At 40.8% G+C, this 23,995-nt stretch overlaps 1 non-coding gene across 1 annotated transcript; it reads left to right on the forward strand.

Moving 5' to 3' along the window:
* Positions 1-19,155: 19,155 nt before the first annotated feature.
* On the forward strand, positions 19,156-19,228 carry TRNAF-GAA. Its single transcript has one exon. It is a non-coding gene; the product is annotated as a tRNA-Phe (tRNA).
* The last annotated feature ends 4,767 nt before the right edge of the window (positions 19,229-23,995 follow it).

Below are 23,995 nucleotides of genomic sequence, written 5' to 3' on the forward strand. Positions count from 1 at the left end.
ATTCATAGTTATACAATATGTTTTTAAAGATACAATGAAATCTAATGGCAAATATTGTCTACTATAGAGTTTCTGAGCACAACCAAGATTTTCAAAAAATGGGTGACTAAAATTAGGCTCTTCAGACCCTATTTGGGTACTTAGTAAGTGGCCTGGTTTTCAAAAGTATAGAGAACTCAGTAATTCCTCCCATCAATGGGAGCTTCTCCTTGATATCCCCCATCAGCTCTCCAGACTGTACAAAGTGCAAGTACTATGTTATTTATCTTGCCCGACTCTAAACCTATTTCCTTTCTCCTCCTTTGAATTGCTCCACTGGTTCTCCTCTCTCCATTGCATTACCTTCAAGCTTCTTATGCTCCCCTTCAAAGCCCTTCACAAATCTCTACATCCCAGCTTATCCACTCTGGTCTCTTACTGCGTTGCCCACCCTGCTCCAGCAATGAGAGCCTCAACCTTGTGCTTGTCCACTTTCCTTGAAACTGCCCCCCAACTTTTTTCCCCACACTGCCCCATATGCATTAAATGCCCATCCTGAACTACACTGTAAGGCCACTAACCCTTTGCTCCTTCAGTTCCTCCTCTAGACCCAATTCTTCCCATGATGCTTACAAGAAATTAGCCACCTAACAATGCTGAGGTAAACAAACAGCTAAGAGTTGTTTTTCAAACCTGTATTTATTTTTACCCCGTCCTGTTAGCTGTTGTGTTCTCAGATTATAAGCAGTCCAGACAGAGCCTACGTCTATCGCTATTCACAGGCAATGCCTACTAGGGTGTGGGAACTACCTTAATACTAATAGTCCTAAAACAACAGGAAAAGTTAATTTCAAAAGGAGATGCAAATGTAGAAAAAAACATGAGAATAACGGCTCTGAGTCGCTTCTGCAGGTATTTACCAGCTGGATTAGGTATCCTCAGTCCAGATTTGTTACTCTGCCTCCAGGGAGTCCATTCTGCAAGGTTCTGTGACAAAACTCTGCCAGAAATACTCTTCAGTGTATAATAACAAATACATTGTGATTCTGAAACAGTACAGAGACCCTTACAGATGTTCCTGTCACTGGCAGCTCTTTCACATGAGCCGCTTACCCTGTTGTTGCATCCAACAAATGGCCATTTTCACTTGCCTGTTTCTTTGTCTGAAAAAATTCTCCTGGTGCTTTGCCTCTCCTTGTGTTATTTACTTACAGCTTCAGTACAGAATTCTCTTGTATGCTGAAGACAGGGCTGTCCTAGTAAGAGCTTACAGTGCTTTTAATCTTCACTGAATAGAATCATAGAACATTAGGGTTGGAAGAAACCTCAGGAGGCCATCTAGTCCAATCCCCTGCTCAAAGCAGGACCAACACCAACTAAATCATCCCAGCCAGGGCTTTGTCAAGCTGGGCCTTAAAAACCTCTAAGGATGGAGATTTCACCACCTCCCTAGGTAACCCATTCCACTGTTTCACCACCGTCTTAGAATAGATATGATACATAGGTTCACAGCAAGCAAGGGAAAAGTTAATACAGATGCTTTTCCTGAATGACAACTGAATCATTTGCAATATGTACAGAAGACCATGGCATGGGTTATCATTGCAAAAATAAACAATGCAAAAATAACTTCCACTCCTGGGTTTTCACATCTTAATCTGCGAAATGTTATCTCCACTAGAACTGTATATTCTTATGACAGTGACAGTATGTCCAACCCATTCACATCCACAGTGACCAGGGCCAGTGCAACTATTTAGATGACTTATTGTTGTTTCAATATTTATTTATTCAAGATTATGCATAGCTAGAAACCTGCCCCTAGGAGAAGTCTAGATCCCCTATGAATAGGAATAGACAAGGCAAGAATCCAAACCCAGAAACCTACTTGTCCCCTGGTACATAATAAGATCTCCCTCTAGTTAGTTATTTTTCCTTATGATGAATAAATGGTGTTGAACCATTAAGCAGAGACATGCCTTATGAAGGTCTATATGTCACAAGCTGGTCCAGTCCTGCTTGCTGAATGGACCTCAGTCGGTTGTGGTGGGATACAACTGCTGAATCTCATGTGCTGCACAGCTCCCTGGGTAGTGACTGATCACTATTCCTAGCTCTGGGTCTTTCAAGTACATTCCTCATCTGCAGACCCCATGTCTGACACCCCTCTTGGACAGTGGGACCCTGCAGTCCAGTCACCTAGATCCTGGAACTTCAGCACTCCTAAGCCTCCGGTTGCTTAGATATGCTCCCCTAGCTGTGAGAGCTCTAGTTTCCTAGATACAGGGACCACATGGCAGTAAAGCAAGGAACATAAGCTTAGCAAAGGAATTGTTAAATACACACATTTTACTCTTTAAAAATAAAGAAGAGTTACAGTGGATCTATGGAAAACAACAAATTCCTGAACCAAATCCCACTCAGTCTGATTTCACTCCCCTCAGAGTCTCGAGGTTTGGTCTGCAACCTTAAAGGAAGCAAAGTCCCTCCTGCCCCTATTCTCTCCCACTTTACATTCTGTTTCTGATGATGAAATGGTTCCATTTACTTATAGAGCATGTTTTTAAAATCCATACTCCAGTCCCATCTCCCCCAGGCTTCTGGGCAGAATGGTGTTCAAAGTCAGTGGCTCTGCTGATAGAACCCCCATTGCTCCATGTGGAAGGGTCAGTCAATGTTAATGATCCTTGATTGCTCTGTCACAGTTTTCCAGACATAGCCTCAGCATTCAGTGTCAGGTTCCTGCTACAGGATGAATGTTCAAAGCCACATTAAAAGTTCCATTTTGGTTTTGTGATGGAATTCATAAGTTGACAGATATATCCCCTAGTGTGACACACATGCCTTCTGAAGGCTCTCTCCATCTCAAGGAGTGAAACCATAAAGAAATATGGCCACACTTCAACAAAGCAGGTAAGCACATTCTGAAGTCCATCCCTATGGAGCAAAGTACTTAAGGTGAACTTTGATCACAGTACATAGGTTGCACAGAAGTCAATGGGGCTTAAGCACATGCACAAGAGCTTTGCTGAATAGGGAGGGACTGCCAAAATGGAACCACTGACAGCATAAATGGACAAAAAGAGTGTAGAATAATTTATTCAATGAGTTTCATCCTTTTTTCTGTCCACAAACAGATCACTCTTAGTTTTCACATATATTATTGTAAAGAAGTTGACAAATAACAATAGCATCAAATTCTTGGTCTACAGACTTTTTACAAGTAGTTGGAGCATGTATTTAATATTCAAGAATTAGAAAGGTGGTATATAGATTTGGTCGGCCACATAGATCTTCTCTTTCCTTATTGGATATGCTTCACTCTCATAATTAGGGTTTCTGGGTGACCATGCTCATTTATAGTTAGAGATTTATTTTATAGAACTATTATTGAATAATTGCTTTAATATCATCATTTTCCTAACCATTCTTGCTAGCAAACTTGTAAGCTATAAGCACATGGGAAGTGAATACACCAAGTATGGTCAAATTACTTCAGTAATGTTGCTGAAGTAAATATTAGTGGGAAAAGTGTTAAACTATTTACTCAGGATTCTCTGCAGGAGTGTTTATGTCAAGGAGAATCTTACAATGGTTTTGGTTGCTACTATAAGCAGATGTGGTGTATTGATATTGTTTGTGTGTCTATTTTACATGTTTGTGTTAGGCAGCTTTCAACAATACAATGTACTGCTTCAATGGGACTATTTACCTGCTTAAAGTTAAGCACATGCTTAAGTACTTGGATGGATTGGGGCCCGAATGGTCAGCACTTGCAGGATAGACCCTTTATACATTAAAATATCATGATTTTGCAATTTAGTGCATTTGAAATTTTGCACAAAATGGATTCTGGCAGCCATCCCTGGTCATTTTGGTTTGTGGAGACCAGGCAGGGAGGGACAGCACAGGGAGAAAAAGTCACTTATACTTATAGCACATTGCATTTACATGCCCATACACAGCCACAGACACCAGGGTAGTTGGGATAAGAATGGAGACATATGCCCTCTGGCTCCCCTTGCAGAAGCATCTCATGCATGCCAGTGAAGGTGTGCATGATTTTAAACTAGAATTGTGGGCAGCTGGGATGAGGGCAACACGTTGAAGACTGAGGGAATAACAGTTATTGCTACTGTTTATTTTTATGGTGTGGCAGCAGATAAGTTAGACTGATTCTCATCAGGATCCCATCAGTGTTCTCCCTCAATAGAATTTTCCTCACCAGTGTACTCCCCAAAGCTTTACTGATTTTTGTTAATTGTGTACTGCTCTAAGAGGACTGCCAGCGGAGCAACACACAAATCTCACAATTAACATATTAAAACTCTCTGTCACTGGCTCCTACACAGTTGAAGCAGGCTATACACCAACCTTGACACAGCCAAACTCCGCATAAATTTAGGATAGAGGAAACCCAGAAGGTTCTAGAAATTGGATGCTTCATGTCAAAAGGGTTCACATGAATTTTTCATCAAAAAAATGAATGTTCAAGGATTTGATTCCATTTTGCACATATTTTTGACACTTCATGAGCAAATATTTCCTTTGTGAATTTTTTCCCCAGCTATGTGGATGCATTTTAGAACATATAGCTCTTAGCTTCAGAGGCAATAATTTGCAACTCTTCTAAGCCAAAGAGAAGAACAGATACTTTAAAGAGGTCTCCTTCTTTTCCACTGGACATCAAAAGTGATCATTGAAGATAGATATGAAAGATGCTCCTGCTGGACCATTGCTACCATGCAGACTATCTTTGGTGATATCGAGAAACTTGTCCTGAATTTGGAAGCATAGGACTCAACTCCCCCATGCCTCGGTTTTCAATCCTATTCCAAACCATGTTTGGTCAGCCCAGAAGGATGCTGATATAGAAGAAGGCAGGCACTGGGACAGCCAGACTGTGATTATGCCAAGCTAGGAAAATAAAAAATTATAGAGAAAAGAGATCATCCTCTTCCCCAACAAGAGTTAGAGAAGGAAAGAACTTGAAGGGCTGTGGTTTGCTAAAATACTATAATGAACATGTGCTGATTAATATTGAGAAGATGGATGGTTTTGTGACTAAGACAAAAGAGTCAGAATCAAGAGAGCAGGGTTCTATTTCTGTTCCTGCCATAGGGTTCCTATGCGAGCATGGACAAGGGACTCAGGACAAGAGCCTGAAAATATAGTTTGACATTTAACTACCATGTGTTTAATTATGATGGGCACACACTGTTTTGAATGACCAGCCTTCCCCTTAAAGGTACCAAAACAGAAGGATTACTGAGAGGTGGTATGGTCCAATGGTTAGGATAGGTTTGGGAGTTAAGAGACCTGGGTTTTAGGCTTCATTCTGCCAGTGATCTGCTATTCAACCTTGCTTTGTCAGTTCAGCTCTCTCTGCCTTTTCACACCTCTCATCTTTCATTTGAATTGTGTATTTAGATCAGACGTGGGCAAACTATGGCTCTCGAGCCACATCCAGCACACAGGACTGTCCTGCATGGCCCCCAAGCTCCTGGCTGGGGAGTCTAGTCCCCGGCCCCTTCCCCCGCTGTCCCCCCTCCCCACAGCCATGCCACTGCAGGGGCCGCGCTCTGGCCTGCCACTCCCACTGGGCAGCATTGGGAGCACAGCTAGCTCTGGCTGGGTGTTGCAGCTGCAAGCTCCTGCTGCTGGTAAGGGGGCGGGGGATTGGGTAAGGGAGCAGCGGGTCCTGGGGGGCGGTCAGGGAGGAGGGTGCAGTTGATGGGGTGGAGATTCTGGAGGGGCAGTTAGGGGATGGGGAACAGTGAGGGTTGGGAGTGGGAGTCCCGGAGGGGGCCTGTCAGGGGGTGGGGATGTGGATAGGGGTCAGGAGGGCAGTCAGGGGACAGAGTGTGGGGGTGTTGGATAAGGGGTGGGATCCCAGTGTGCAATTAGGGGTAGGGAGTCCTGGGAAGGGGTGGTCAGGAGATGAGGAGCAGAGAGGGTTGGATAGGGGGTGGGAGTCCCGGGAGGGGGCAGTCAGGGGACAAGGAGCAGGGGGAGTTGGATGGGTTGAGAGTTCTGAGGGGGGCAGTCAGGGGGCAGAAAGTGGGAAGGAGCAGATAGAGGGCAGGGGACAGACTGTTTGGGAGAGACAGCCTTCCCTTGCGCAAATTGGATGTGGCCCTCAGACCAAAAAGTTTGCTCACCCCGATTTAGGTGCTGGGTCAGGGACTGCCTTTTACTGCATGTATATAGTGCCTGGCATAATGGGGTCTGTTTTCAATTGGGGCCCATAAGCACTCTCATAATACAAATGACATCACACCTCAAATGAGAGTTTAATATTATTTTCATGTACAGGCTATTTTAGAAGGGCTGCCATTTCAGGTCATTGGCATCTAGGGCTCGATCCTGCTCCACAGATGTCAATGGGAGTTTTGCCCTTCACTTTAGTGGGAGCAAGGTCCCAGTCTTGGTGTGTTCAGCAGACAGGAAATTGCATTCAGTTAAGCTATCATGTGAACATTTTAATAAATATTCTACTATGCAGAAGCCAAACTGCTGTTTTACAGCTGACACCAGCAAGTCTGCCTCTCAGCTAAGAAAAGTGAGAGACAATGGCCATCAGTGCATATTATGCAGATGAGTAGTTCGTTGAGGAAAAAGAAAAAACATCCATCATAAAATGAATACTAAACTAACAATATAGCCCACTGTTATCCAGAGCAAATTTCACATTCATAGCACCAAGAAAAGCCAACAGATTTCCTCCTTATATTTCTCAACTATTTTTTTGAGAGGGTAAGTGTATGTTTGAGAGAGAGAAAAAATGTGTAAAATGAAATGGCCCTAATTGTTCTGCAATCTCCACAGTTCAGTGGGGAGAAGAGGAAATGTTAATATTCTATTTTTAAAAACACAGAAGAAACAAACATCCAAAATTTTACTAGCATTTTAATTCTAAACATTGTTTCAGTTGGATATGATATTTTTCAGTTCCTGTTCCCATTGTCAAGTAGTGTGGCTGTGCTCTGTTTAACGGTTTCTGTTTTTCAACCCAGAAGGGACAGCATTTCATTAGTGGGAATAAGGATTATAAGCAGCACTAGTAGCTAGAGCCAGAGAGCTTGTCTATACGAACAAGTAGTGTGCAGCAAACTGCAGTGTAAATCTACTTTGCACTAGGCTGCCGTGCCCTAACTGTCCACACAGACTTGACTGCCACACACTAAAAAGCTGTAGTGTGCTTTGACCTACTCCTGTTTCAAAGCAGAGTAGATCAAAAAGTACTATGGAACTTTTAGTGCCTCGAAGCAGGGTCCACATGGACAGTTAGTGCATGGCAGATGGTCGAGTTATATGCCAGCTTGCAGCTGACAAAGTGTTCATATAGACAAACCCTCAATCAGATTTTACTGTACTCTCAAACGCTACTTCTGGCTCATTTTATGATCTTGGGCAAATCACTCAACCTTTTTGTTTCTCAGTTTGCTGATGTGTAAAATGATACAAATGTTCATGAAGAGCTCTGAGAGCTGAAGAGTATAAGTCTTGTGTATGAGCAAGTACAAGTTATGGGAAGTGTGATTCTCACCTATTATCAGTCAATATATAAAGGAGTTTGTACAATAAGAGAAGTCCAATGAAATATAGGTTCTATATGGATTAGTGGCATTATATAAAATGTAAGATCATAGTCATAAGTATCATAACTGAATTTCATTTTTGTATTAGGAGACACCTAAAAAGGAAGAAAATATATTTAGCTACACATAGGACCTATACTGTCCTGCTTTTTCTTATATAAGCAATCTGGGGAGTGAGGTTCTTCCTTCCCTTCCCTTATATGATTCACACACACACACACACACACACACACACACACACACACACACACACACACACACACACACAGAAACTATAAGAACACCAAAGGAAAAACAAACATCTTGGGTGAAATCCATTGAAGTCAATGGCAAAACTCCCATTGATTTAAATGGGGGCCAGGATTTCACCCCTCAAATTTAATCAACCATTCTTGTCATGAGTTATAACAAGAAATTAGCTAATAATTTCAAAATACCCTCCAACAAGCAAATGAGTGATCATGGATTCATTATCAAGGCCGGAGTCTTGGTCTTTATCACAGCATTGAAATAATTTACATCTAAGCTTCAATTTACGTCCAATCTACTCTTTACATCACTGTAATTAAGAAGCATGTGGTGTTTCAAATTTGGAATATTTTCATTTTATATAGATGGGCTATGTCCACCTCAGCATTAATCTTAAAAATATGTATTCTAGAATAACAAACATTCAGCTATGTGTTTGAGTCAAACTTGCCAAATGAGGAAATGTGCATCTTCTTAAATTTTAATTTCCCTTCTTCCTCATTTGTTTGCCTCCAATTTACTCTTTTCATCATAGATCATTTCAAAAGAAATTATCAAAGTATAGGTTTAGTTACTGACCAAATCTGTTCCTCAGATGTTTGGCCTTCTGATGCTATTATAAAAGCATGACATTTCTCCCAAAGAAACTGGAATCTTTTCTAAGTTTTTGGAGAAACATTTTAGCTCCAAACTTGCAGGTAACAAAAGTATAATCAAAATCCCTGGTTTAACTCCAGTGATATCAATAGAGTTAAAGAAGGAATTACCTTGGGCCAATGAGTTAAGCCCATCTATTCCCACCCAATCCTTTGATTAAACCCAATATCTCAAGTTTTAGTTTAAGCAGATGCTTTCCAAAGTTTCATTTTTCTTTTGCATATAAAAACCTGCATCAGCTATGATATTTTTCCCAAAACCATCTGCATTAACAACATTCATTTGAACTAAAGTTGCATTATTCACTTTTGCTGATAAGTTTTCAGCTTATTTTCATGGGACCAATGAATACCCTAGTCGTGCCCTCTGTACACTGATACACTGCTGTGTATGATAATCAATGGCTCCAGCTGCAGCTTACAGAGCATAGACAGCTGGCGTAAAAGACATTTAAGAGGGAAAAAAAGAGGAGGAAGGGGAGGCTGAGTAACCACAATGCAGGTGAGGGAGAAGGGGATCATCTCCTTCCACAGAAAAACCCACAGGAGGGGGCCCAAGGTGAAAATGCTCCGTAAGTTCCCCCTTGGGAGTTTTCCCAAGTTGTTCTTTGAGGGGGCATGGAGTTTGCCACCCCAGTGGTAAAGCCCTGTGTGCTTTCAGAAAGGGACCCAGATATCACAGTGATAGGTGCAGTGTAAGACAACAAAGAAGCTATGAAGATATGCATTTTCAGATGGGTTTACAAAGGGAACGTTGTGATCAAGAGAACAACTCTTCACATTCTCATGTCATTTGAGAAAAAAGCACTTGTAGACTTTCACCAGTCAGCTCAAAACGTGGCCACTCCACACATCACAAATGATTCAGAGTCACGTGAACTTGCATGAACAGAAAACTAGAAGAGGAGTCAAAGACTGTGTCATACTAAAAACTATGTTTCTTATTATTGTCCATATGAGTTGTCAGATATTGTATTCCTCTGTCTAAATATGAAAAAGTCAAAATTATTTGTATTATAGGGTGGATACTGGGTTTTGTGCTTTTCAAATTATATTTCAGTTTTTCTTATGTTTGTGTTTCATAAGGTTTGCTATCAGCCAGGAGAAATGTCACATAGGGCTCGATTCTGCCAGATGGCAAATGCCCTCATCTTCCATTGATGTCAACAGGGATTGATGGCACTTAGCAATAAGTAGAATCAGACCCATGTTGCCCATTCTTCTAGGAAACTGCTCTCTAGCACTGGTATTTTTGTGCATCGGCATTGCTTTCATGTTGACATTCCTTCCTTTCTTCTGTGGGCTGCTTTAAATTTGCAATAGCAGAGCATTCCAATAAACAAACACGTTGTGATGAAAAGCATTTGTGTATGTCCTTTCCGCATACTAATCTGGACATTTCCCTTTTAATTTGGTAAGTGAAAACACACTCCGTTAAAAAACACTTGTCCTATAACAGGCCCAATATTTTCAGGTTGACTATAATAGGAGAATACCCAGTAACCATGTAGGAGGTGCTCAGTACAGTTCAAGCACAGTAATAGCATCCCAAATTCTTTTCCACCAGCACTTGTACATCATTTTTTTGCTGTTATATCACTAATTGAAAAACTAGGGCTGTTGATTAATCGCAGTTAACTCACGTGATTAACCAAAAAAATTAATCGTGATTAATCACTGTTTTAATCACACTGTTAAACAATAGAATACCAATTGAAAAGTATTAAATATTTTGGATATTTTTTCTACATTTTCATATATATTGTATTCTGTGTTGCAATTGAAATCAAAGTGTATATTATTTTTATTGAAAATATTTGTACTGTAAAAATGATAAACTAAAGAAATAGTATTTTTCAGCTCACCTCATACAAGTACTGTAGTGCAATCTCTCTGTCGTGAAAGTGCATCTTACAAATGGAGATTTTTTTTTGTTACATAACTGGACTTAGAAACAAAACAATGTAAAACTTTGCAGCCTACAAGTCCACTCAGTACTACTTCTTGTTCAGCCAATTGCTAAGACAAACAAGTTTGTTTACATTTACAGGAGAGAATGTGGCCCTCTTCTTATCTACAATGTCACCAGAAAGTGAGAACAGGCATTTGCATGGCACTTTTGTAGCCGGCACTGGAAGGTATTTACATGCCAGATATGCTAAACATTCTTATAACCCTTCATGCTTCGGCCACCATTCCAGAGGACATGCTTCCATGCTGATGAAGCTTGTTAAAAAAAGAATGTGTTTATTAAATTTGTGAGTGAACTCTTTGGGGGGAAATTGTATGTCTGCTGCTCTGTTTTACCCACCTTCTGGCATATATTTCATGTTATATCAGTTTTGGATGATGACTTGGCACATGTTGTTCATTTTAAGAACACTTTCACAGCAGATTTGACAAAACGCAAAAAAGGTACTAATGTGAGATTTCTAAGCACTTGACCCAACATTTAAGAACCTGTAGTGCCTTCCAAAATCTGAGAGGGTTGAGATGTGGGGCATGCTTTCAGAAGTCTTAAAGGAGCAACACTCCAATGCAGAAACTATAGAACCTGAACCACCAAAAAAGAAATTCAACCTTCTGCTGGTGGCATCTGACTCAGAGAATTAAAATAAACATACATAGGTCCACACGGCTTTGGACTGTCATCGAGCAGAACCCATCATCAGCATGGACGCATGTACCCTGGAATGGTGGTTGAAGCATGAAGGGACATATCAATCATTAGTGCATTTGGCACATAAATATCTTTTGACATCGGCTACAACAGCACCATGAGAAGGCCTGTTCTCACTTTCAGGTAACATCGTAAACCAGAAGCAGGCAGCATTATCTCCTGCAAGAGTAAACAAACTTGTTTGTCTGAGCAATTGGCTGAACAAGAAGTAGGACTGACTTGACTGGACTTGCAGGCTCTAAAATTTTACATTGTTTAATTTTTGAATACAGGGTTTTTTTACATAATTCTACATTTTTAAGTTCAACTTTCATGATAAAGAGATGGCACTACAGTACTTGTATTAGGTGAATTGAAAAATACTATTTCTTTTGGGTTTTTTTTTACAGTGCAAATATTTGTAATAAAAAATAAATATAAAGTGAGCACTGTGCACTTTGTATTCTGTGAAATCAATATATTTGAAAATGTAGAAAACTTCCAAAATATTTAAATAAATGGTATTCTATTGTTGCTTAACAGTGCAGTTAATCATGCAATTAATTCTTTTAATCGCTTGACGGCCCTAAAAAAAAAATTTCACATACTTACTGTGATGGGGTTGCTCCTGGGCCTGCAGCTGACCTTGGTTGGGATCACAGTCAGGAGAACAAGTTTTTATTTAGTTGTTGCCCCCTTCAGGTGGAGCACCACTTGCAGGAGTCTTGTCCAGCAACAGGCAAGGCACTGGTAGCAAATCACACCAGCAGTCCCGCATAAGGCCTACCTTAGTTGCTCTGGCAGGCAGCAGTCTCTTGAGCAGCACCTGGCCCTAGCTAAGCTTCTCTTACAGAGCAAGAGCTGGTGGTCTGCTCTCCTTCTCAGCCAGCACATAAGGTTGTCACTTGCCCAGGCACTCCCAGAATCATCCCTTTTGTGAGGTAACTGTCCTGGGAAATATCTGAGGGTATTCAGTACTCATTGCCAGCTGTCCAGTTTTATCAGCTCGGGATCATCCTGGATGTCCTGTTTTCTGTACCTTGAAGATGGAAACCCTAGCATCTAACTGAGTTGGGCTGTATTGCCTGTGGAGCAGGGCAAGGCTGACTGAGCCCACAGCAGCTCATTAGACCTTTCCTGGCCAGTGTAGGGTCTGCATATTCCAGTCAACTTACCCATGAGGAAGGAGGCATGTTTTAGGTTCTGATCCTGCCCAGACTTGTGTGTGCTTAATTTTAAACTAAGTAGTTCCAGTCACTTCAATTGGATTTCTCATGGCGCGTAAAGTTAAGCACATGTATAAGTCTTTGTAGCATCAGGATCTTATTTTCTTCCTTTGTTGTAATTTAGTCTATATGACCACTTTTTTCCTACCAGTTCACGTTCTGCATAACAACCCCTTTGCAATGTGTGAGATGCAGCTATGCTAAGGTCTACAAGGAGAAAATAAAATTATTATTTACTTATTTGGAACCTTCCTTCTAAAGATCTCAAAGCATTGCAAGCATTAATATTTGCTGTACAAATGTTAACTAATCACTAACTCTCCTTTGAGTTAGGTAAGTGTTAGAACTGAGCAAATCTTTTCTTGTTAACAAAATTCATTGTGAATTTTAGCAACTTTTCATCAGATCATAGCTTTGTCCATTGTTTGATCTGCTTAGGAAGAATTATCACTATTTTACACATAGCAAAACAGATACAGACAGCTTAATTAACTTGCCTAAAGTCATAATGCAAGTTAGCAGCAGAGCAGGGAACAGAAATCAAATGTGACTTAGTCCTATGCTAGCCATTGTTCCCTACCAACTAGCTAGTACTAGAAGTGGGAAATGCAAAATTGTAACAATACTTGATTTTCCATACCAAATAAAAACGCAGAGGGTTTTTTGAGTGATTGAACATTTAAATCATCTGTGGAGCCTGTAAACAATGGAACAACTTTGGAAAAAAATTCAAGGTTTTCCATAATTTGGGAAAAGGCAGCTGCCACTAGACACTGTTCACAGTTTAGCTCTTAACTTGGGCTAATAAACGAGGGGGACAAGTGTATTACTGCAGTCAATTCAGCAGAGATGGTATCAAGAAGCAGGCCAAGAAATATATTGCTATTTTCTTAGGGCCAGTTCATTACGTGTCCTGTTGAAAACTGCTGAGGCTCCAAGTTCTAAATTAAACAGCCTTGCCTGGCAACAGGAACCTTAAAATATTTTTCTTGAATTGCTCTTTTAGATTCAAATCCCAGTTCTCCCCCTTGAGGCATCTGAAACAGGACTGCAACTTCTCTTGCATATGTCATAGCCAATAAAGGGAAAGGTCAACCTCAGGTTTTATTGACAAATAAAATATTCCCATGGTCCTTTCCAGAACTACAGATAACGCACACACACATACACAAAAACACAAGTGAATAATCAGCATGCTTGGGATCAAAACAGAAATTCCTATGAATACAGAAAACTTCTAATAAAGATGGAAAAAAGAATGAATATTTCATTCTCAGTACTGAAGGAACTCCTTTGCAGTAATCTTAAAATTATATGTAGGCATTTACCTATTTTCTTGTTATCTTGTTCTGCCTCCTATTTTCTCTCAGAACACTTCAACACAATACAAGATAAGGCCTTTACTAATACTCTGCTTGGAGCACTAACAACAGTTAGAGTTAAAGCTGCTGAAGTATTTCATTGTAACCCACTATTTTCAATTATTCCAAACTTTCTGAAACTTTTAATTTTCAAACTCAAATTTCCTAAGTTTTATTTGTGCCTGAAGATTAAATATTTTGAAAAAACTGAGGGGTGGGGGAGGTTCAGATCTGTTTGAGTGAGAATGAAGCTGTGGGGACACTTTCCTCAATTCAAATAATGTCTGTGAATGTATTTTAGGCAGCAATATTGTTAAGAAGAATTAGGGGAGAGAGTTGAAATGTAGGAAAACAGACTTCACTGAAGAGGAAAATCTCTTAACACATTCTGGTGAATGCTGGTTTAGAATTGACAGAAGAATTAAGGTCCCTTGACTATAGGGACCTGTTGTCATCTTGGTCATAACTTATGACCCATTTTCCTTTGACTTACAGAAGAACAGAAACACAAAAGTAGTTCCTTACCCAGTCATACATCTCATGTTTACACTTCCTCAGGATGGACAAGGCCTCATAAATAAAATAGGAAAATGGTCACTACATCTGGAATTCTAGGCAAAAGGTTACTTCACTCTATCACAGCTCAAAGACAAGCTGCTTCAAAGCTACTTATTAAATCCATTAAACTTATTAAAAATATAGCCAATTAAATTTTACACTTGATTGCTACCGGATTACATGCCTATATGTCCAACATATTATATATTTGCAAAGGACTAGTGAAGTGTTGCCCCTTTGGTTTGAGTGGTTAGCCAATATTTTGGGGGGTTGTTTCTGTTAGGAGAAGAAACTGGTGCAATGAGTCAGATATATTCTTGGTGTAATCTTGTTTAATTACAAAGAATGTACACAAAGTCCTATTTCCCTGAACATAGTAGAAAAAATCACGAGCAGGCAGCTCCCATGCTCAGAAATCCCCATGCTTACCTGTCCAGCAAGCTCTGTGCTCAAGAAGCCCTATGTCAATGCTTCTTCTCAGGGTTATGTTCACAACAGCTTATGGCTTTCTGCCTCAAGCTCCAACACACACTGCTTGTAACAGATATCCTAGCCCCTGTGTTTGCAACCAGGGAAAACCCTCAGTCTACACGGCTTAGCTCTGACCAGCATGTAACCTGCTGCTGTTCTTACTACATAAAGGCCTTGATTGCTTCTTCTGTTAAAACTGAAAGAGGTGTCTGGCACACTCATTGGCTTTAATGAGGTTTGTGATTATCCTTGTATCTAACACATATACACGCGCTCCTGCACGGGTGTGATGGCAGCCATTAACAACTTTCAGTATAACAACTCCCATCTGAGCTCTGCCCCTTGTCCTCAATGGAATTTAAAATGACAACACCCTGAATGACTTATGACAGGAAGAAATGAAATAATTAAAATTTATGCAAGTTTTTCTCTCATGACACTTCACCTCACCGTCCCAAGTCAATTCTACTCCCATGCAAATTTCCTTGGAGTTTTCCTCTCCCTGCTCAGTTTCCTTTCAGGCAACCTAGAAGAGCTACTTTCATTGGTCTCATATAATATGTCTATTTCTGTGGAATCTGCTGACTGGGAATGGACTTTGCCCATTCCGGGGAATGAGGAATTCATTATAGTCACAATTCTCTCATCCTCAGCTACAATCTCAGTCTTTGGGAGTTTGCAATTTGACATTCAGTGTTGTAAGCAAGACACAAGTAGTAATTCTTCTGCTCTACTCTGCTATGATTAGGCCTCAACTGGAGTATTGTGTCTAGTTCTAGGTGCCACATTTCAGGAAGGATGTGGACAAATTAGAGAGAGTCCAGAGAAGAGCAACAAAAATGACTAAAGGTCTAGAAAACATGACCTACGAAGGAAGATTGAAAAAATTGGGTTTGTTTAGTCTGTAAAAGAGAAGACAGAGGGAACGTGATAACAGTTTTCAAGTATGTAAAAGGTTATTACAAGGAGGAAGAAGAAAAATTGCTCTGAGGATAGGACAAGAAGCAATGGGCTTAAATTGCAGCAAGAGAGGTTTAGGTTGGACATTAGGAAAAACTTCCTAACTGTCAGAGTGATTAAGTACTGAAATAAATTGCCTAGGGAGATTGTGGAATCTCCATCACTGCGGATTTTTAAGAGCAGGTTAGACAAACACCTGTCAGGAATGGTCTAGATAATTAGTCCTGCCACAAGTGCAGAGGACTGGACTAGATGACCTCTTGAGGTCCCTTCCAGTTCTATGATTCTGTCCCCCTGGCACCTTCTCAGATGGACTTTCTGTTCTCATGTGAACATTTCCCACAATCCATAAGCACTAGCATCTGTATCTACAATGAAGATCATTTTGAAACACGAGAAATTTAACAGCAGCAGTCACAAGGGCCTTTTTCCAACTCTGAAAATGCTAAAACACATTCTGGGGATCACTGAAATGGTTCCTTTTTTATTATTATTTTTACTATATTCTGTTTGTCAGAAACATTCAGGAAAGAAATAGGGATACATTCCTGCTTCAAAACCAGAAGACCATTAACAGCTAAAGTTCCTCTGAGATCCTGGGTCACAAAGTTGGTCTTAATGATTCCCCATGTATCCGGGGCAGCTCCAGGCACCAGTGCAGCAAGCGTGTGCCTGGGGCAGCAAGCTATGGGGGGGCGGCCTGCCAGTCACTGTGAGGGCAGCAGTCAGGCTGCCTTTGACGGCGTTTCTCCGAGAGGTCCGCAGGCCTGCGGCTTTGGTCACAATTTGGCAGTGGGTACGCCAAAGGCATGGGACTGGCAGTTCACCTGCAGAACCGCTGCCGAATCCCTGTGACTGGAGGACCTCCTGCAGAAACGCCGCTGAAGGCTACCTGACTGCCATGCTTGGGGCGGCAAAAAACAGAGCACCGCCCCTGCCATCTATCTCTTGCTGGAAAGTTACCATAGTATGTAGCTGATAGAATGATTTGTGCCCCTGGATGTAGGACATGTTCTCTGGAAACGAATAGCCTACAATCCACTTGTTTCACCTCAGCCACATCTTTAAAGGGGATTTCCGCAGAATGAATTTGCAAGACACTTTACCCAGCATTTATTACAGTTATTATTCAGGATGAAATCCAAGCCAATCATTAGCTCATCCACTATCTTGGATATCCAGACTTTGTCCTCTAATTCCACAGGTCCACTTTTCCCTGTTTTTGCGACTAATTTTTGTATTAATTTAAACAAACAAACAATAAAAATACAAAAAGGTGAATAACTTACAGCTGTATATCTTATCAAATACAACACATTTCACAGAATATCCAATAAAATCATGCGATTATGCAACTTTACAACTTGTCAAAGCTGCAAGACTAGTCAATATTATACAAATAGAACATGTTAGGGTGGGGATAAAAAAAGAGAAAGAGAGACACAAATATGACCAAAAAAAAAAAAAAAAGAGGAAAGGTGAAGACCCGAGGTTGGGGGGATAAGAGGGAAGGAAAAGAGCAGAGAAGTCAGGTGGAATGGAAGTCTGGCATTATACAAATGAATCAAGAAATGGGGTACAAATATCTTCAAATTTGTATAATTGCTCTCTACTTTGATATACTATTATTTCTCTGACAATTTTCCTCATTTTTGAATGGGTTTATGTTTCCCAGACCAGTTAGGTAGTTCAGTTTTAGCTCCTCCATTCCCTAGAATTATTAGCACGTTTAGTCTAACAACTGTTATGCTTGAGCCCGTGTCCACCTATTTCTATGCACTTCACAGCTCCTATTACCCATTCAGTAACCTAAGTTCCATTATTGTTGTTGAACTGACCAGATCTAAACAAAAACTGCAGAGTTCCTCCTTGTACTTCCAAAGTTTGCCCATTCAGCTTGCTATCCCTCTGTTTCTCAAAAGTGAGTGAGACTTTCACTAAACATTTCTGATGCTCTGGCTTGCCTGCAATGCATCAGGATTTATTTGTGTGTGTGTGTGTGTGTGTGTGTGTGTGTGTGTGTGTGTGTGTGTGTGTGTGTGTGTGTGTGTGTGTGTGTGTGTGTGTGTGTGTGTGTGTGTCCAATTTAATCACAGTACCAATATTTTACTGAATTGCTTCCTTTAACTTTTGCTTTGTTGCCAATTTTCCTTGTGTTACAAATGGAATTTAGCAATTTTCTCAACCATACAAAAATGCCATTATCCAGATTAGAATCCTCTTTTCCAGGCAAAGATACCAGCTAGGAGGATGGGTTTTTGTCATCTGGCATTTGAGACTACCAACTTATTTCACAGACAGAGGCTACCAAAAAGCTCTCTCATAGTATCAACTTTCCATAACTGCTGAGAATGGACAGCTGGCCTATGAGCTACATAAAAAGGGCTCTTTCACCCATTACCAATTCCCTGAACTATCGTGGCAGCTCCCAACTTACTGTATAATGAACAGGATGTATAGCTCACATACCTGGGGAACACGGTTAATTAGCAACACAATATTTTTTTCACATGTGACAAAGCATAGTAAACTTACTCCATCTACAAACACAGCAGTTGGAAAAGGAATATTGTCTTTTTATATTCAACTGTACTACTATAGGGTAGAGAGGGGGGAACAATGCTGGTTTGTGGATATGGATGAGCTAGTTCAGATAAAATCAGAACTGTCCCAAATCTCCCCTCTCAACTAAACTTGAACCAATCCTTCAAGTTCAGAAATGTTTAGCTTTTTTTAAAGTTTGCAGAATTTCCAGCAAAATGGAAAATCTGGTGCCTGACCACCTCCACCATTGTAACAAGCTGTGCAGAATAGAGAATCAGTTCCTAACAGGACTGAGCTAAATCTCACTACATCAAAGGGAAACAAAAATTGGTTAATACAACAAACATTTCATTTCTGATTCCCCGAGTAAATGACACACGTGTATTATTGTACAGTAAAATCATTTTTATATCTATTCATAACCATCCTGTAAAGATCCTATTGATATTTGTGCCCCACTGTCTCAAGTGAATTTAATCTTGCTCAGTGAGTTTGAAACTATGTTGTTGTTGTTGTTGTTTTTATGAATGTGCAGAAAGAATGGAAGTTTGGGAGCTTGGCAATTATATTGACAGATGTTGATAGCAAAGTCATAAATGATTAATGCAGCGAAATGATTAAAGATGGTTAACAAAAGTTGAAAGATCCCTTCTCAAGATTAACAATCACAATCTTGTGTAGAAGTACATTTTTCCCAGTTAATTTTTATAAAATAGATTAAACAATTTTTACGGTATAACAAAGCAAGCCATGCAGATGCAGTGTGCATACAGCTGCTGTATGCAATTTCTACTTGCTTTCCCCTTGGTTTGCTGTTGGAAATACAGTGGTCAGCCTTAAAAATTTGCCAATGGTGCCTTAGATAAATAAATAGACTTCTCCCCAAATGCTGCCAAAGTAGTTCAGTTGGGCAAGCGTTAGATTGAAAATCTAAAGGTCCCTGGTTCAATCCTGGGCTTTGACAGGCCCTTTCATCCCCCTTTAAAGTGGGAAGGAATAGCTCAGTGGTTTGAGAATTGGCCTGCTAAACCCAGGGTTGTGAGTTCAATCCCTAAGGGGCCCATTTGGGATTGGTCCTGCTTTGAGCAGAGGGTTGGACTAGATAGATGATCTCCTGAGGTCCCTAATAATCTATGATTTTATGTACTTTGGCAAAGTATCCACAAGTATATTAAAGTTATATCTACTGGATTGTGTCCCTCTCCTCACCACCCTACAAATATCTTTCATGTCTTCCCACTTTGTAAGCTCTTTGGGACAGAGCCTGTGTCTTCATATGTGTTTGTGCAGCACACTCAGGCCTTGATCCCAAGGCTCTGGAAGCCGCTGCAATAAAAATGCTAAAAAAAATAAATTCCTAGAATACTGAGACAGTATGTAGTTGTCATGGCATTATCTAAGGCCCTGGCAAGCTTTCAAAGCTGTGTACAACCATTTCTAGAAACATTTGATTCATTTATCATAAAAAATGGAATACATTAATATATTAGAATCAGTGTAATACAGTTATCTGGCAACATATCTGGATTTTTAAAATGCATTTTAGTACTTGGTTTCTTCTGTCTGGCCACAGGAGCAAGTTACATATGGCCTGAAAACTACAGTGGAAAACTCTTGACTCCATCCCTGTGCAGGGCAGGGCTAAACCAACATTGGGTCTTGTCAAACAAAGATCTAAGGAGCAGGAGCAGCTCTAGACATTTTGCCACCCCAAGCACGGAGGGTCTGCTGGTCCTGCAGCTTCAGCGGACCTCCCGCCTGAGGGAAGTCCACTGAAGCCACAGGACCAGTGGACCCTCCGCAGGCAAGCCACCGAAGGCACCCTGCCTGCCGCCCTAGCGGCGACCGGCAGAGCACCTCCCGCAGCTTGCCACCCCAGGAGTGCACTTGGAGGGCTGGTTCCTGGAGCTACCCCTGCTAAGGAGACTATTATTCACAGTCAGCTACTGCTCTCCATCACTCAGACTTTTTCAGGGACAAGTAGGTGGTGATCTCCTCCCCTAATCTAAACTAGGGTCTCATTCATCTTCAGGGGGACTCCATACCACACAGAGACCCTTTAAGTATCTATCTTTCTTTCAGCCTCAGGGTGCAACCTGCTGTGCCCCTACTCACTGAGTCTTCTCATGGAATGAAATCCAAATCAAAGCCACAGAATGAGGGGCAGCTCTATGTTTTTTGCTGCCCCAAGCATGGCAGTCAGGCATCCTTCAGCGGCGTTTCTGCGGGAGGTCCACCGGTAACACTGCTTCGGCGGCGGTTTTGCAGGTGATCTGCCGGTCCCACGCCTTCGGCATACCGGCCACCGAATTGCCGCCGAAGCCATGGGACTGGTGGACCTCCCGCAGAAACGCTGCTGAAGGCTCCCTGACTGCCGCCCTCACAACGACTGGTACGGCCCCTGTCATAAACAGATGGTTAAGGGTTAATGTCTCTTTTACCTGTAAAGGGTTAAGAAGCTCAGTGAACCTGGCTGACACCTGACCAGAGGACCAAAGGGGGGACAAGATACTTTCAAATCTTGGTGGAGGGAAGTCTTTGTTTGTGCTGTTTATTTTGTTCGTTGTTCGCTCTTGGGGCTAAGAGAGACCAGACATGCAACCCAGGTTTCTCCAATCTTTCTGAAACAGTCTCTCATGTTCAAAATAGTAAGTACTAGCTAGAAAAGTCGGATTAGTCTTATGTTTGTTTCCTTAACTTGTGAATGTGTATTTTGCTGGAAGTATTTTTACCTCTGTTTGCTGTAACTTGAATTTCAGGCTGGGGAGGGGGAAGTCCCTCTAGTCTATATGAGCTGAATACCCTGTAAACATTTTCCATCCTAATTTTACAGAGATAATTTTTACTTTTTCTTTCTTTAATTAAAAGCTTTCTTTTTTAAGAACCTGATTGATTTTTTCCCCTTGTTTAAGACCCAAGGGGATTGGGTCTGAACTCACCAGGGATTGGTGGGGGGAAAGGAAAAGGGGGGGAAGGTTAATTCCTCTCTGTTTTAAGATCCAAGGAGTTTGGATCAGTGTAGTCTCTCAGGGTAGCCCAGGGAGGGGAAAGTCTGGGAGGGGGAAAGGAGGGGTGGTGGTTTATTTCTCCTTGTTTTAAGACCCAAGGAGTTTGGGTCTTGGGTTCCCCAGGGAAGGTTTTGGGGGAACAGAAAGTGTGCCAAAACACTATATTTTGGCTGGTGGCGGCGCTATCAGATCTAAGCTAGGAATTAAGCTTAGAAGAGTACATGCAGGTCCCCACTTTTAGGATGCTAAAGTTCAAAGTGGGAACCTTGACAGCCCCCTACCCCAGCTTGCTGCCTCAGGTATGTGCTTGATGCGCTGGTGCCTGGAGTCGTGCCTGCACAGGATTGGGGAAAATTCAGATCCAGATATGCTTTATGTCTGTTCTGTTGAAAAGGACAGTGATGTTAGCTGAACAGTTATGAAGTCAACATTCCATATTTAGTGTACATTTTTATATAGTTCACATGCAGTTCAGAAGTATTTGACATCTTGCTTTTCTAGTTTCAAAAAAAATGCACTCAGAAGTCATGCATGTCCATATGCCCTCCAGAATCTACCTGCTTCCTTTTCATTTATCTTATAAACTTCCCAGAAAAGTTTTGCAACTGAAGTTATCTAAGCATCTATCATGTGTTCATCAGCAGGATTTCAGAAATCCTCTCATCCTAGCTTGTCTTAACAGATTATTTTCCCATGATATGACAATCAGCTGTCCAATATCCAATGAGTTATAAACAAAGAGAGAGAAACAAACCCAAACCAGTGTGAGGAAAGAATTTTAAACAATGCAAACACAGTTGTGCTTCATGCTAAGGAAGCCAGAATGCCTTAGAGTGTTACAAAAAAACAGTTGCATCAACCACAACAAATAAAAGAAACATTGAGAAGTTCTGTGATTACTAGCCAAGAGAGATTTTTTTATTCTTCTTTCACTGGAAGTCTTACAACAAAATATATGAAGGCTGATTCCTGAACTTCAAGCCAATGTGTGGATTGTATCAAGATTTTACTTATCTGTGTATCAAACCACATTTTCCTGATTAGAGGAGAGGGACCCCTGGAGGGAGGCAAAACATTTTGGAGGTGATTGTTCACTTTCCACTTCTCCCTCCCTTCCTCTAAGATAGAAACAGCAGGTCAGACCTTCAAGAATCACGGTTGTGGAGTATGTGAATTTAGTTATAACTGTTAGCAGTAAAATATGGCCACCTTCTGGAAAAACAATAGAAGGATTTGACTTTTTTTGAAAAGGACATTTATTCCTGTATTAGCACTGTAATTTAAGATGAACCTGCAGTGCTGAAAGGACACTCTACCAAATGATAATTTTGTATCTTATTTCCTGCCTCTAGTCTCTATTTATTAACCTGACTTTATTTTCCATAACCCCACCTCTCTGATTTCATAACGTTTATTTTACAAGCTAGAAAAAAAAAAGCCATGGACACAGCAGCTTAGTAACCTCTTCAAAATAAGGCACCTGAACTAAAAGTACATTTTGAATTTATTTTATACAAACACACAGGCTGGTTTAAATATTCTGCGATTTACAGACTGAAGTGACGACATTTTTATTTCTAGACTGCTGCATGAAAGGAGGTCATCCTAACCTGAACGAATCAATTGCTCTCATCTTACAATTGTCCAGATTCTGCCCTGTGCAGGTTTAAAGGCAGGGCCGAATCTGCCATGATATGGATTATACGTTTCTTCAAACCCTGTGACAGGGAACAGGTTGCCATGCTGTTACTTACTCTACACTGTCCGCATAACCTCTCTGGCAGTCATTTAAGCCCAGCAGTTTTGCAGCAGACTTTCAACTTGCTCTGGAAAACAATGCATCTGAGGTAACCATAGCAACAAGGGCTCAGCTGAAGGTTGCCCGCTTGGTTTTTTTTACATTTTATTTTAATGTTTCTCATTCAAGACCTCTTGTTCAGTTGCGATATGATGACATAATGATTTTTTTCATTTGAAACACTACATTAAAATGCCTTTTCATTATTTGGTGCTACATTTGTTTTCTGTGTTGTCCAAATCAGTAAATAAGTCTGAAAGGATGAAAATCATTCGCATCTGGCATCATACATGCCCAAATTTGCTTGAGGGAATGAGGCACTGGTATTTATCTGTCTCTCTGACATCTGTCTATGTAGCATGGATTCCCCTTTACCCCTGAAAAGGGAGATTACAGAATATTGTGAAGTCCTTATGTTACAGGTAACATTGTTCCACTCACAAGAAACATGTGACAATTAGCATATAAAACATATTTGAGCTCCCAAATCCATTGCTCACCTGTCATTAGCTGAAATCAATCTCTCAGCATTCCACATGAAGTGTGGGGCAGAAGTGGAGAGAAAAAAAAGGAAGGCCCTTATTTCTCAGGGGTGCTGAGCACCCACAAATCCCATTGGCTTCAACAGAAATTGTAGGTACTGATCACTGAAAATCAGGCCTTAATTGTATGCCCACATGGGAGCTGGTAGGTGTCATTTTCAGTCTGAGCAGACCTACCCATACTTACAAGGCCTGTCAATTAATCACAGTTAACTGATGCGATTAACTCAACTGATTACAAGTTATGCACTCAAAAACAAAACAATGTAAAAGTTTAGACCCTACAAGTCCACTCAGTCCTACTTCTTATTCTACCAATTTCTAAGACAAAAAAGTTTGTTTACGTTGATGGACGATACTATTACCTGATTCTTATTTACAAA

Source organism: Gopherus evgoodei, chromosome 6, assembly GCF_007399415.2.
Source record: "Gopherus evgoodei ecotype Sinaloan lineage chromosome 6, rGopEvg1_v1.p, whole genome shotgun sequence".
Classification (NCBI taxonomy): Eukaryota; Metazoa; Chordata; order Testudines; family Testudinidae; genus Gopherus; species Gopherus evgoodei.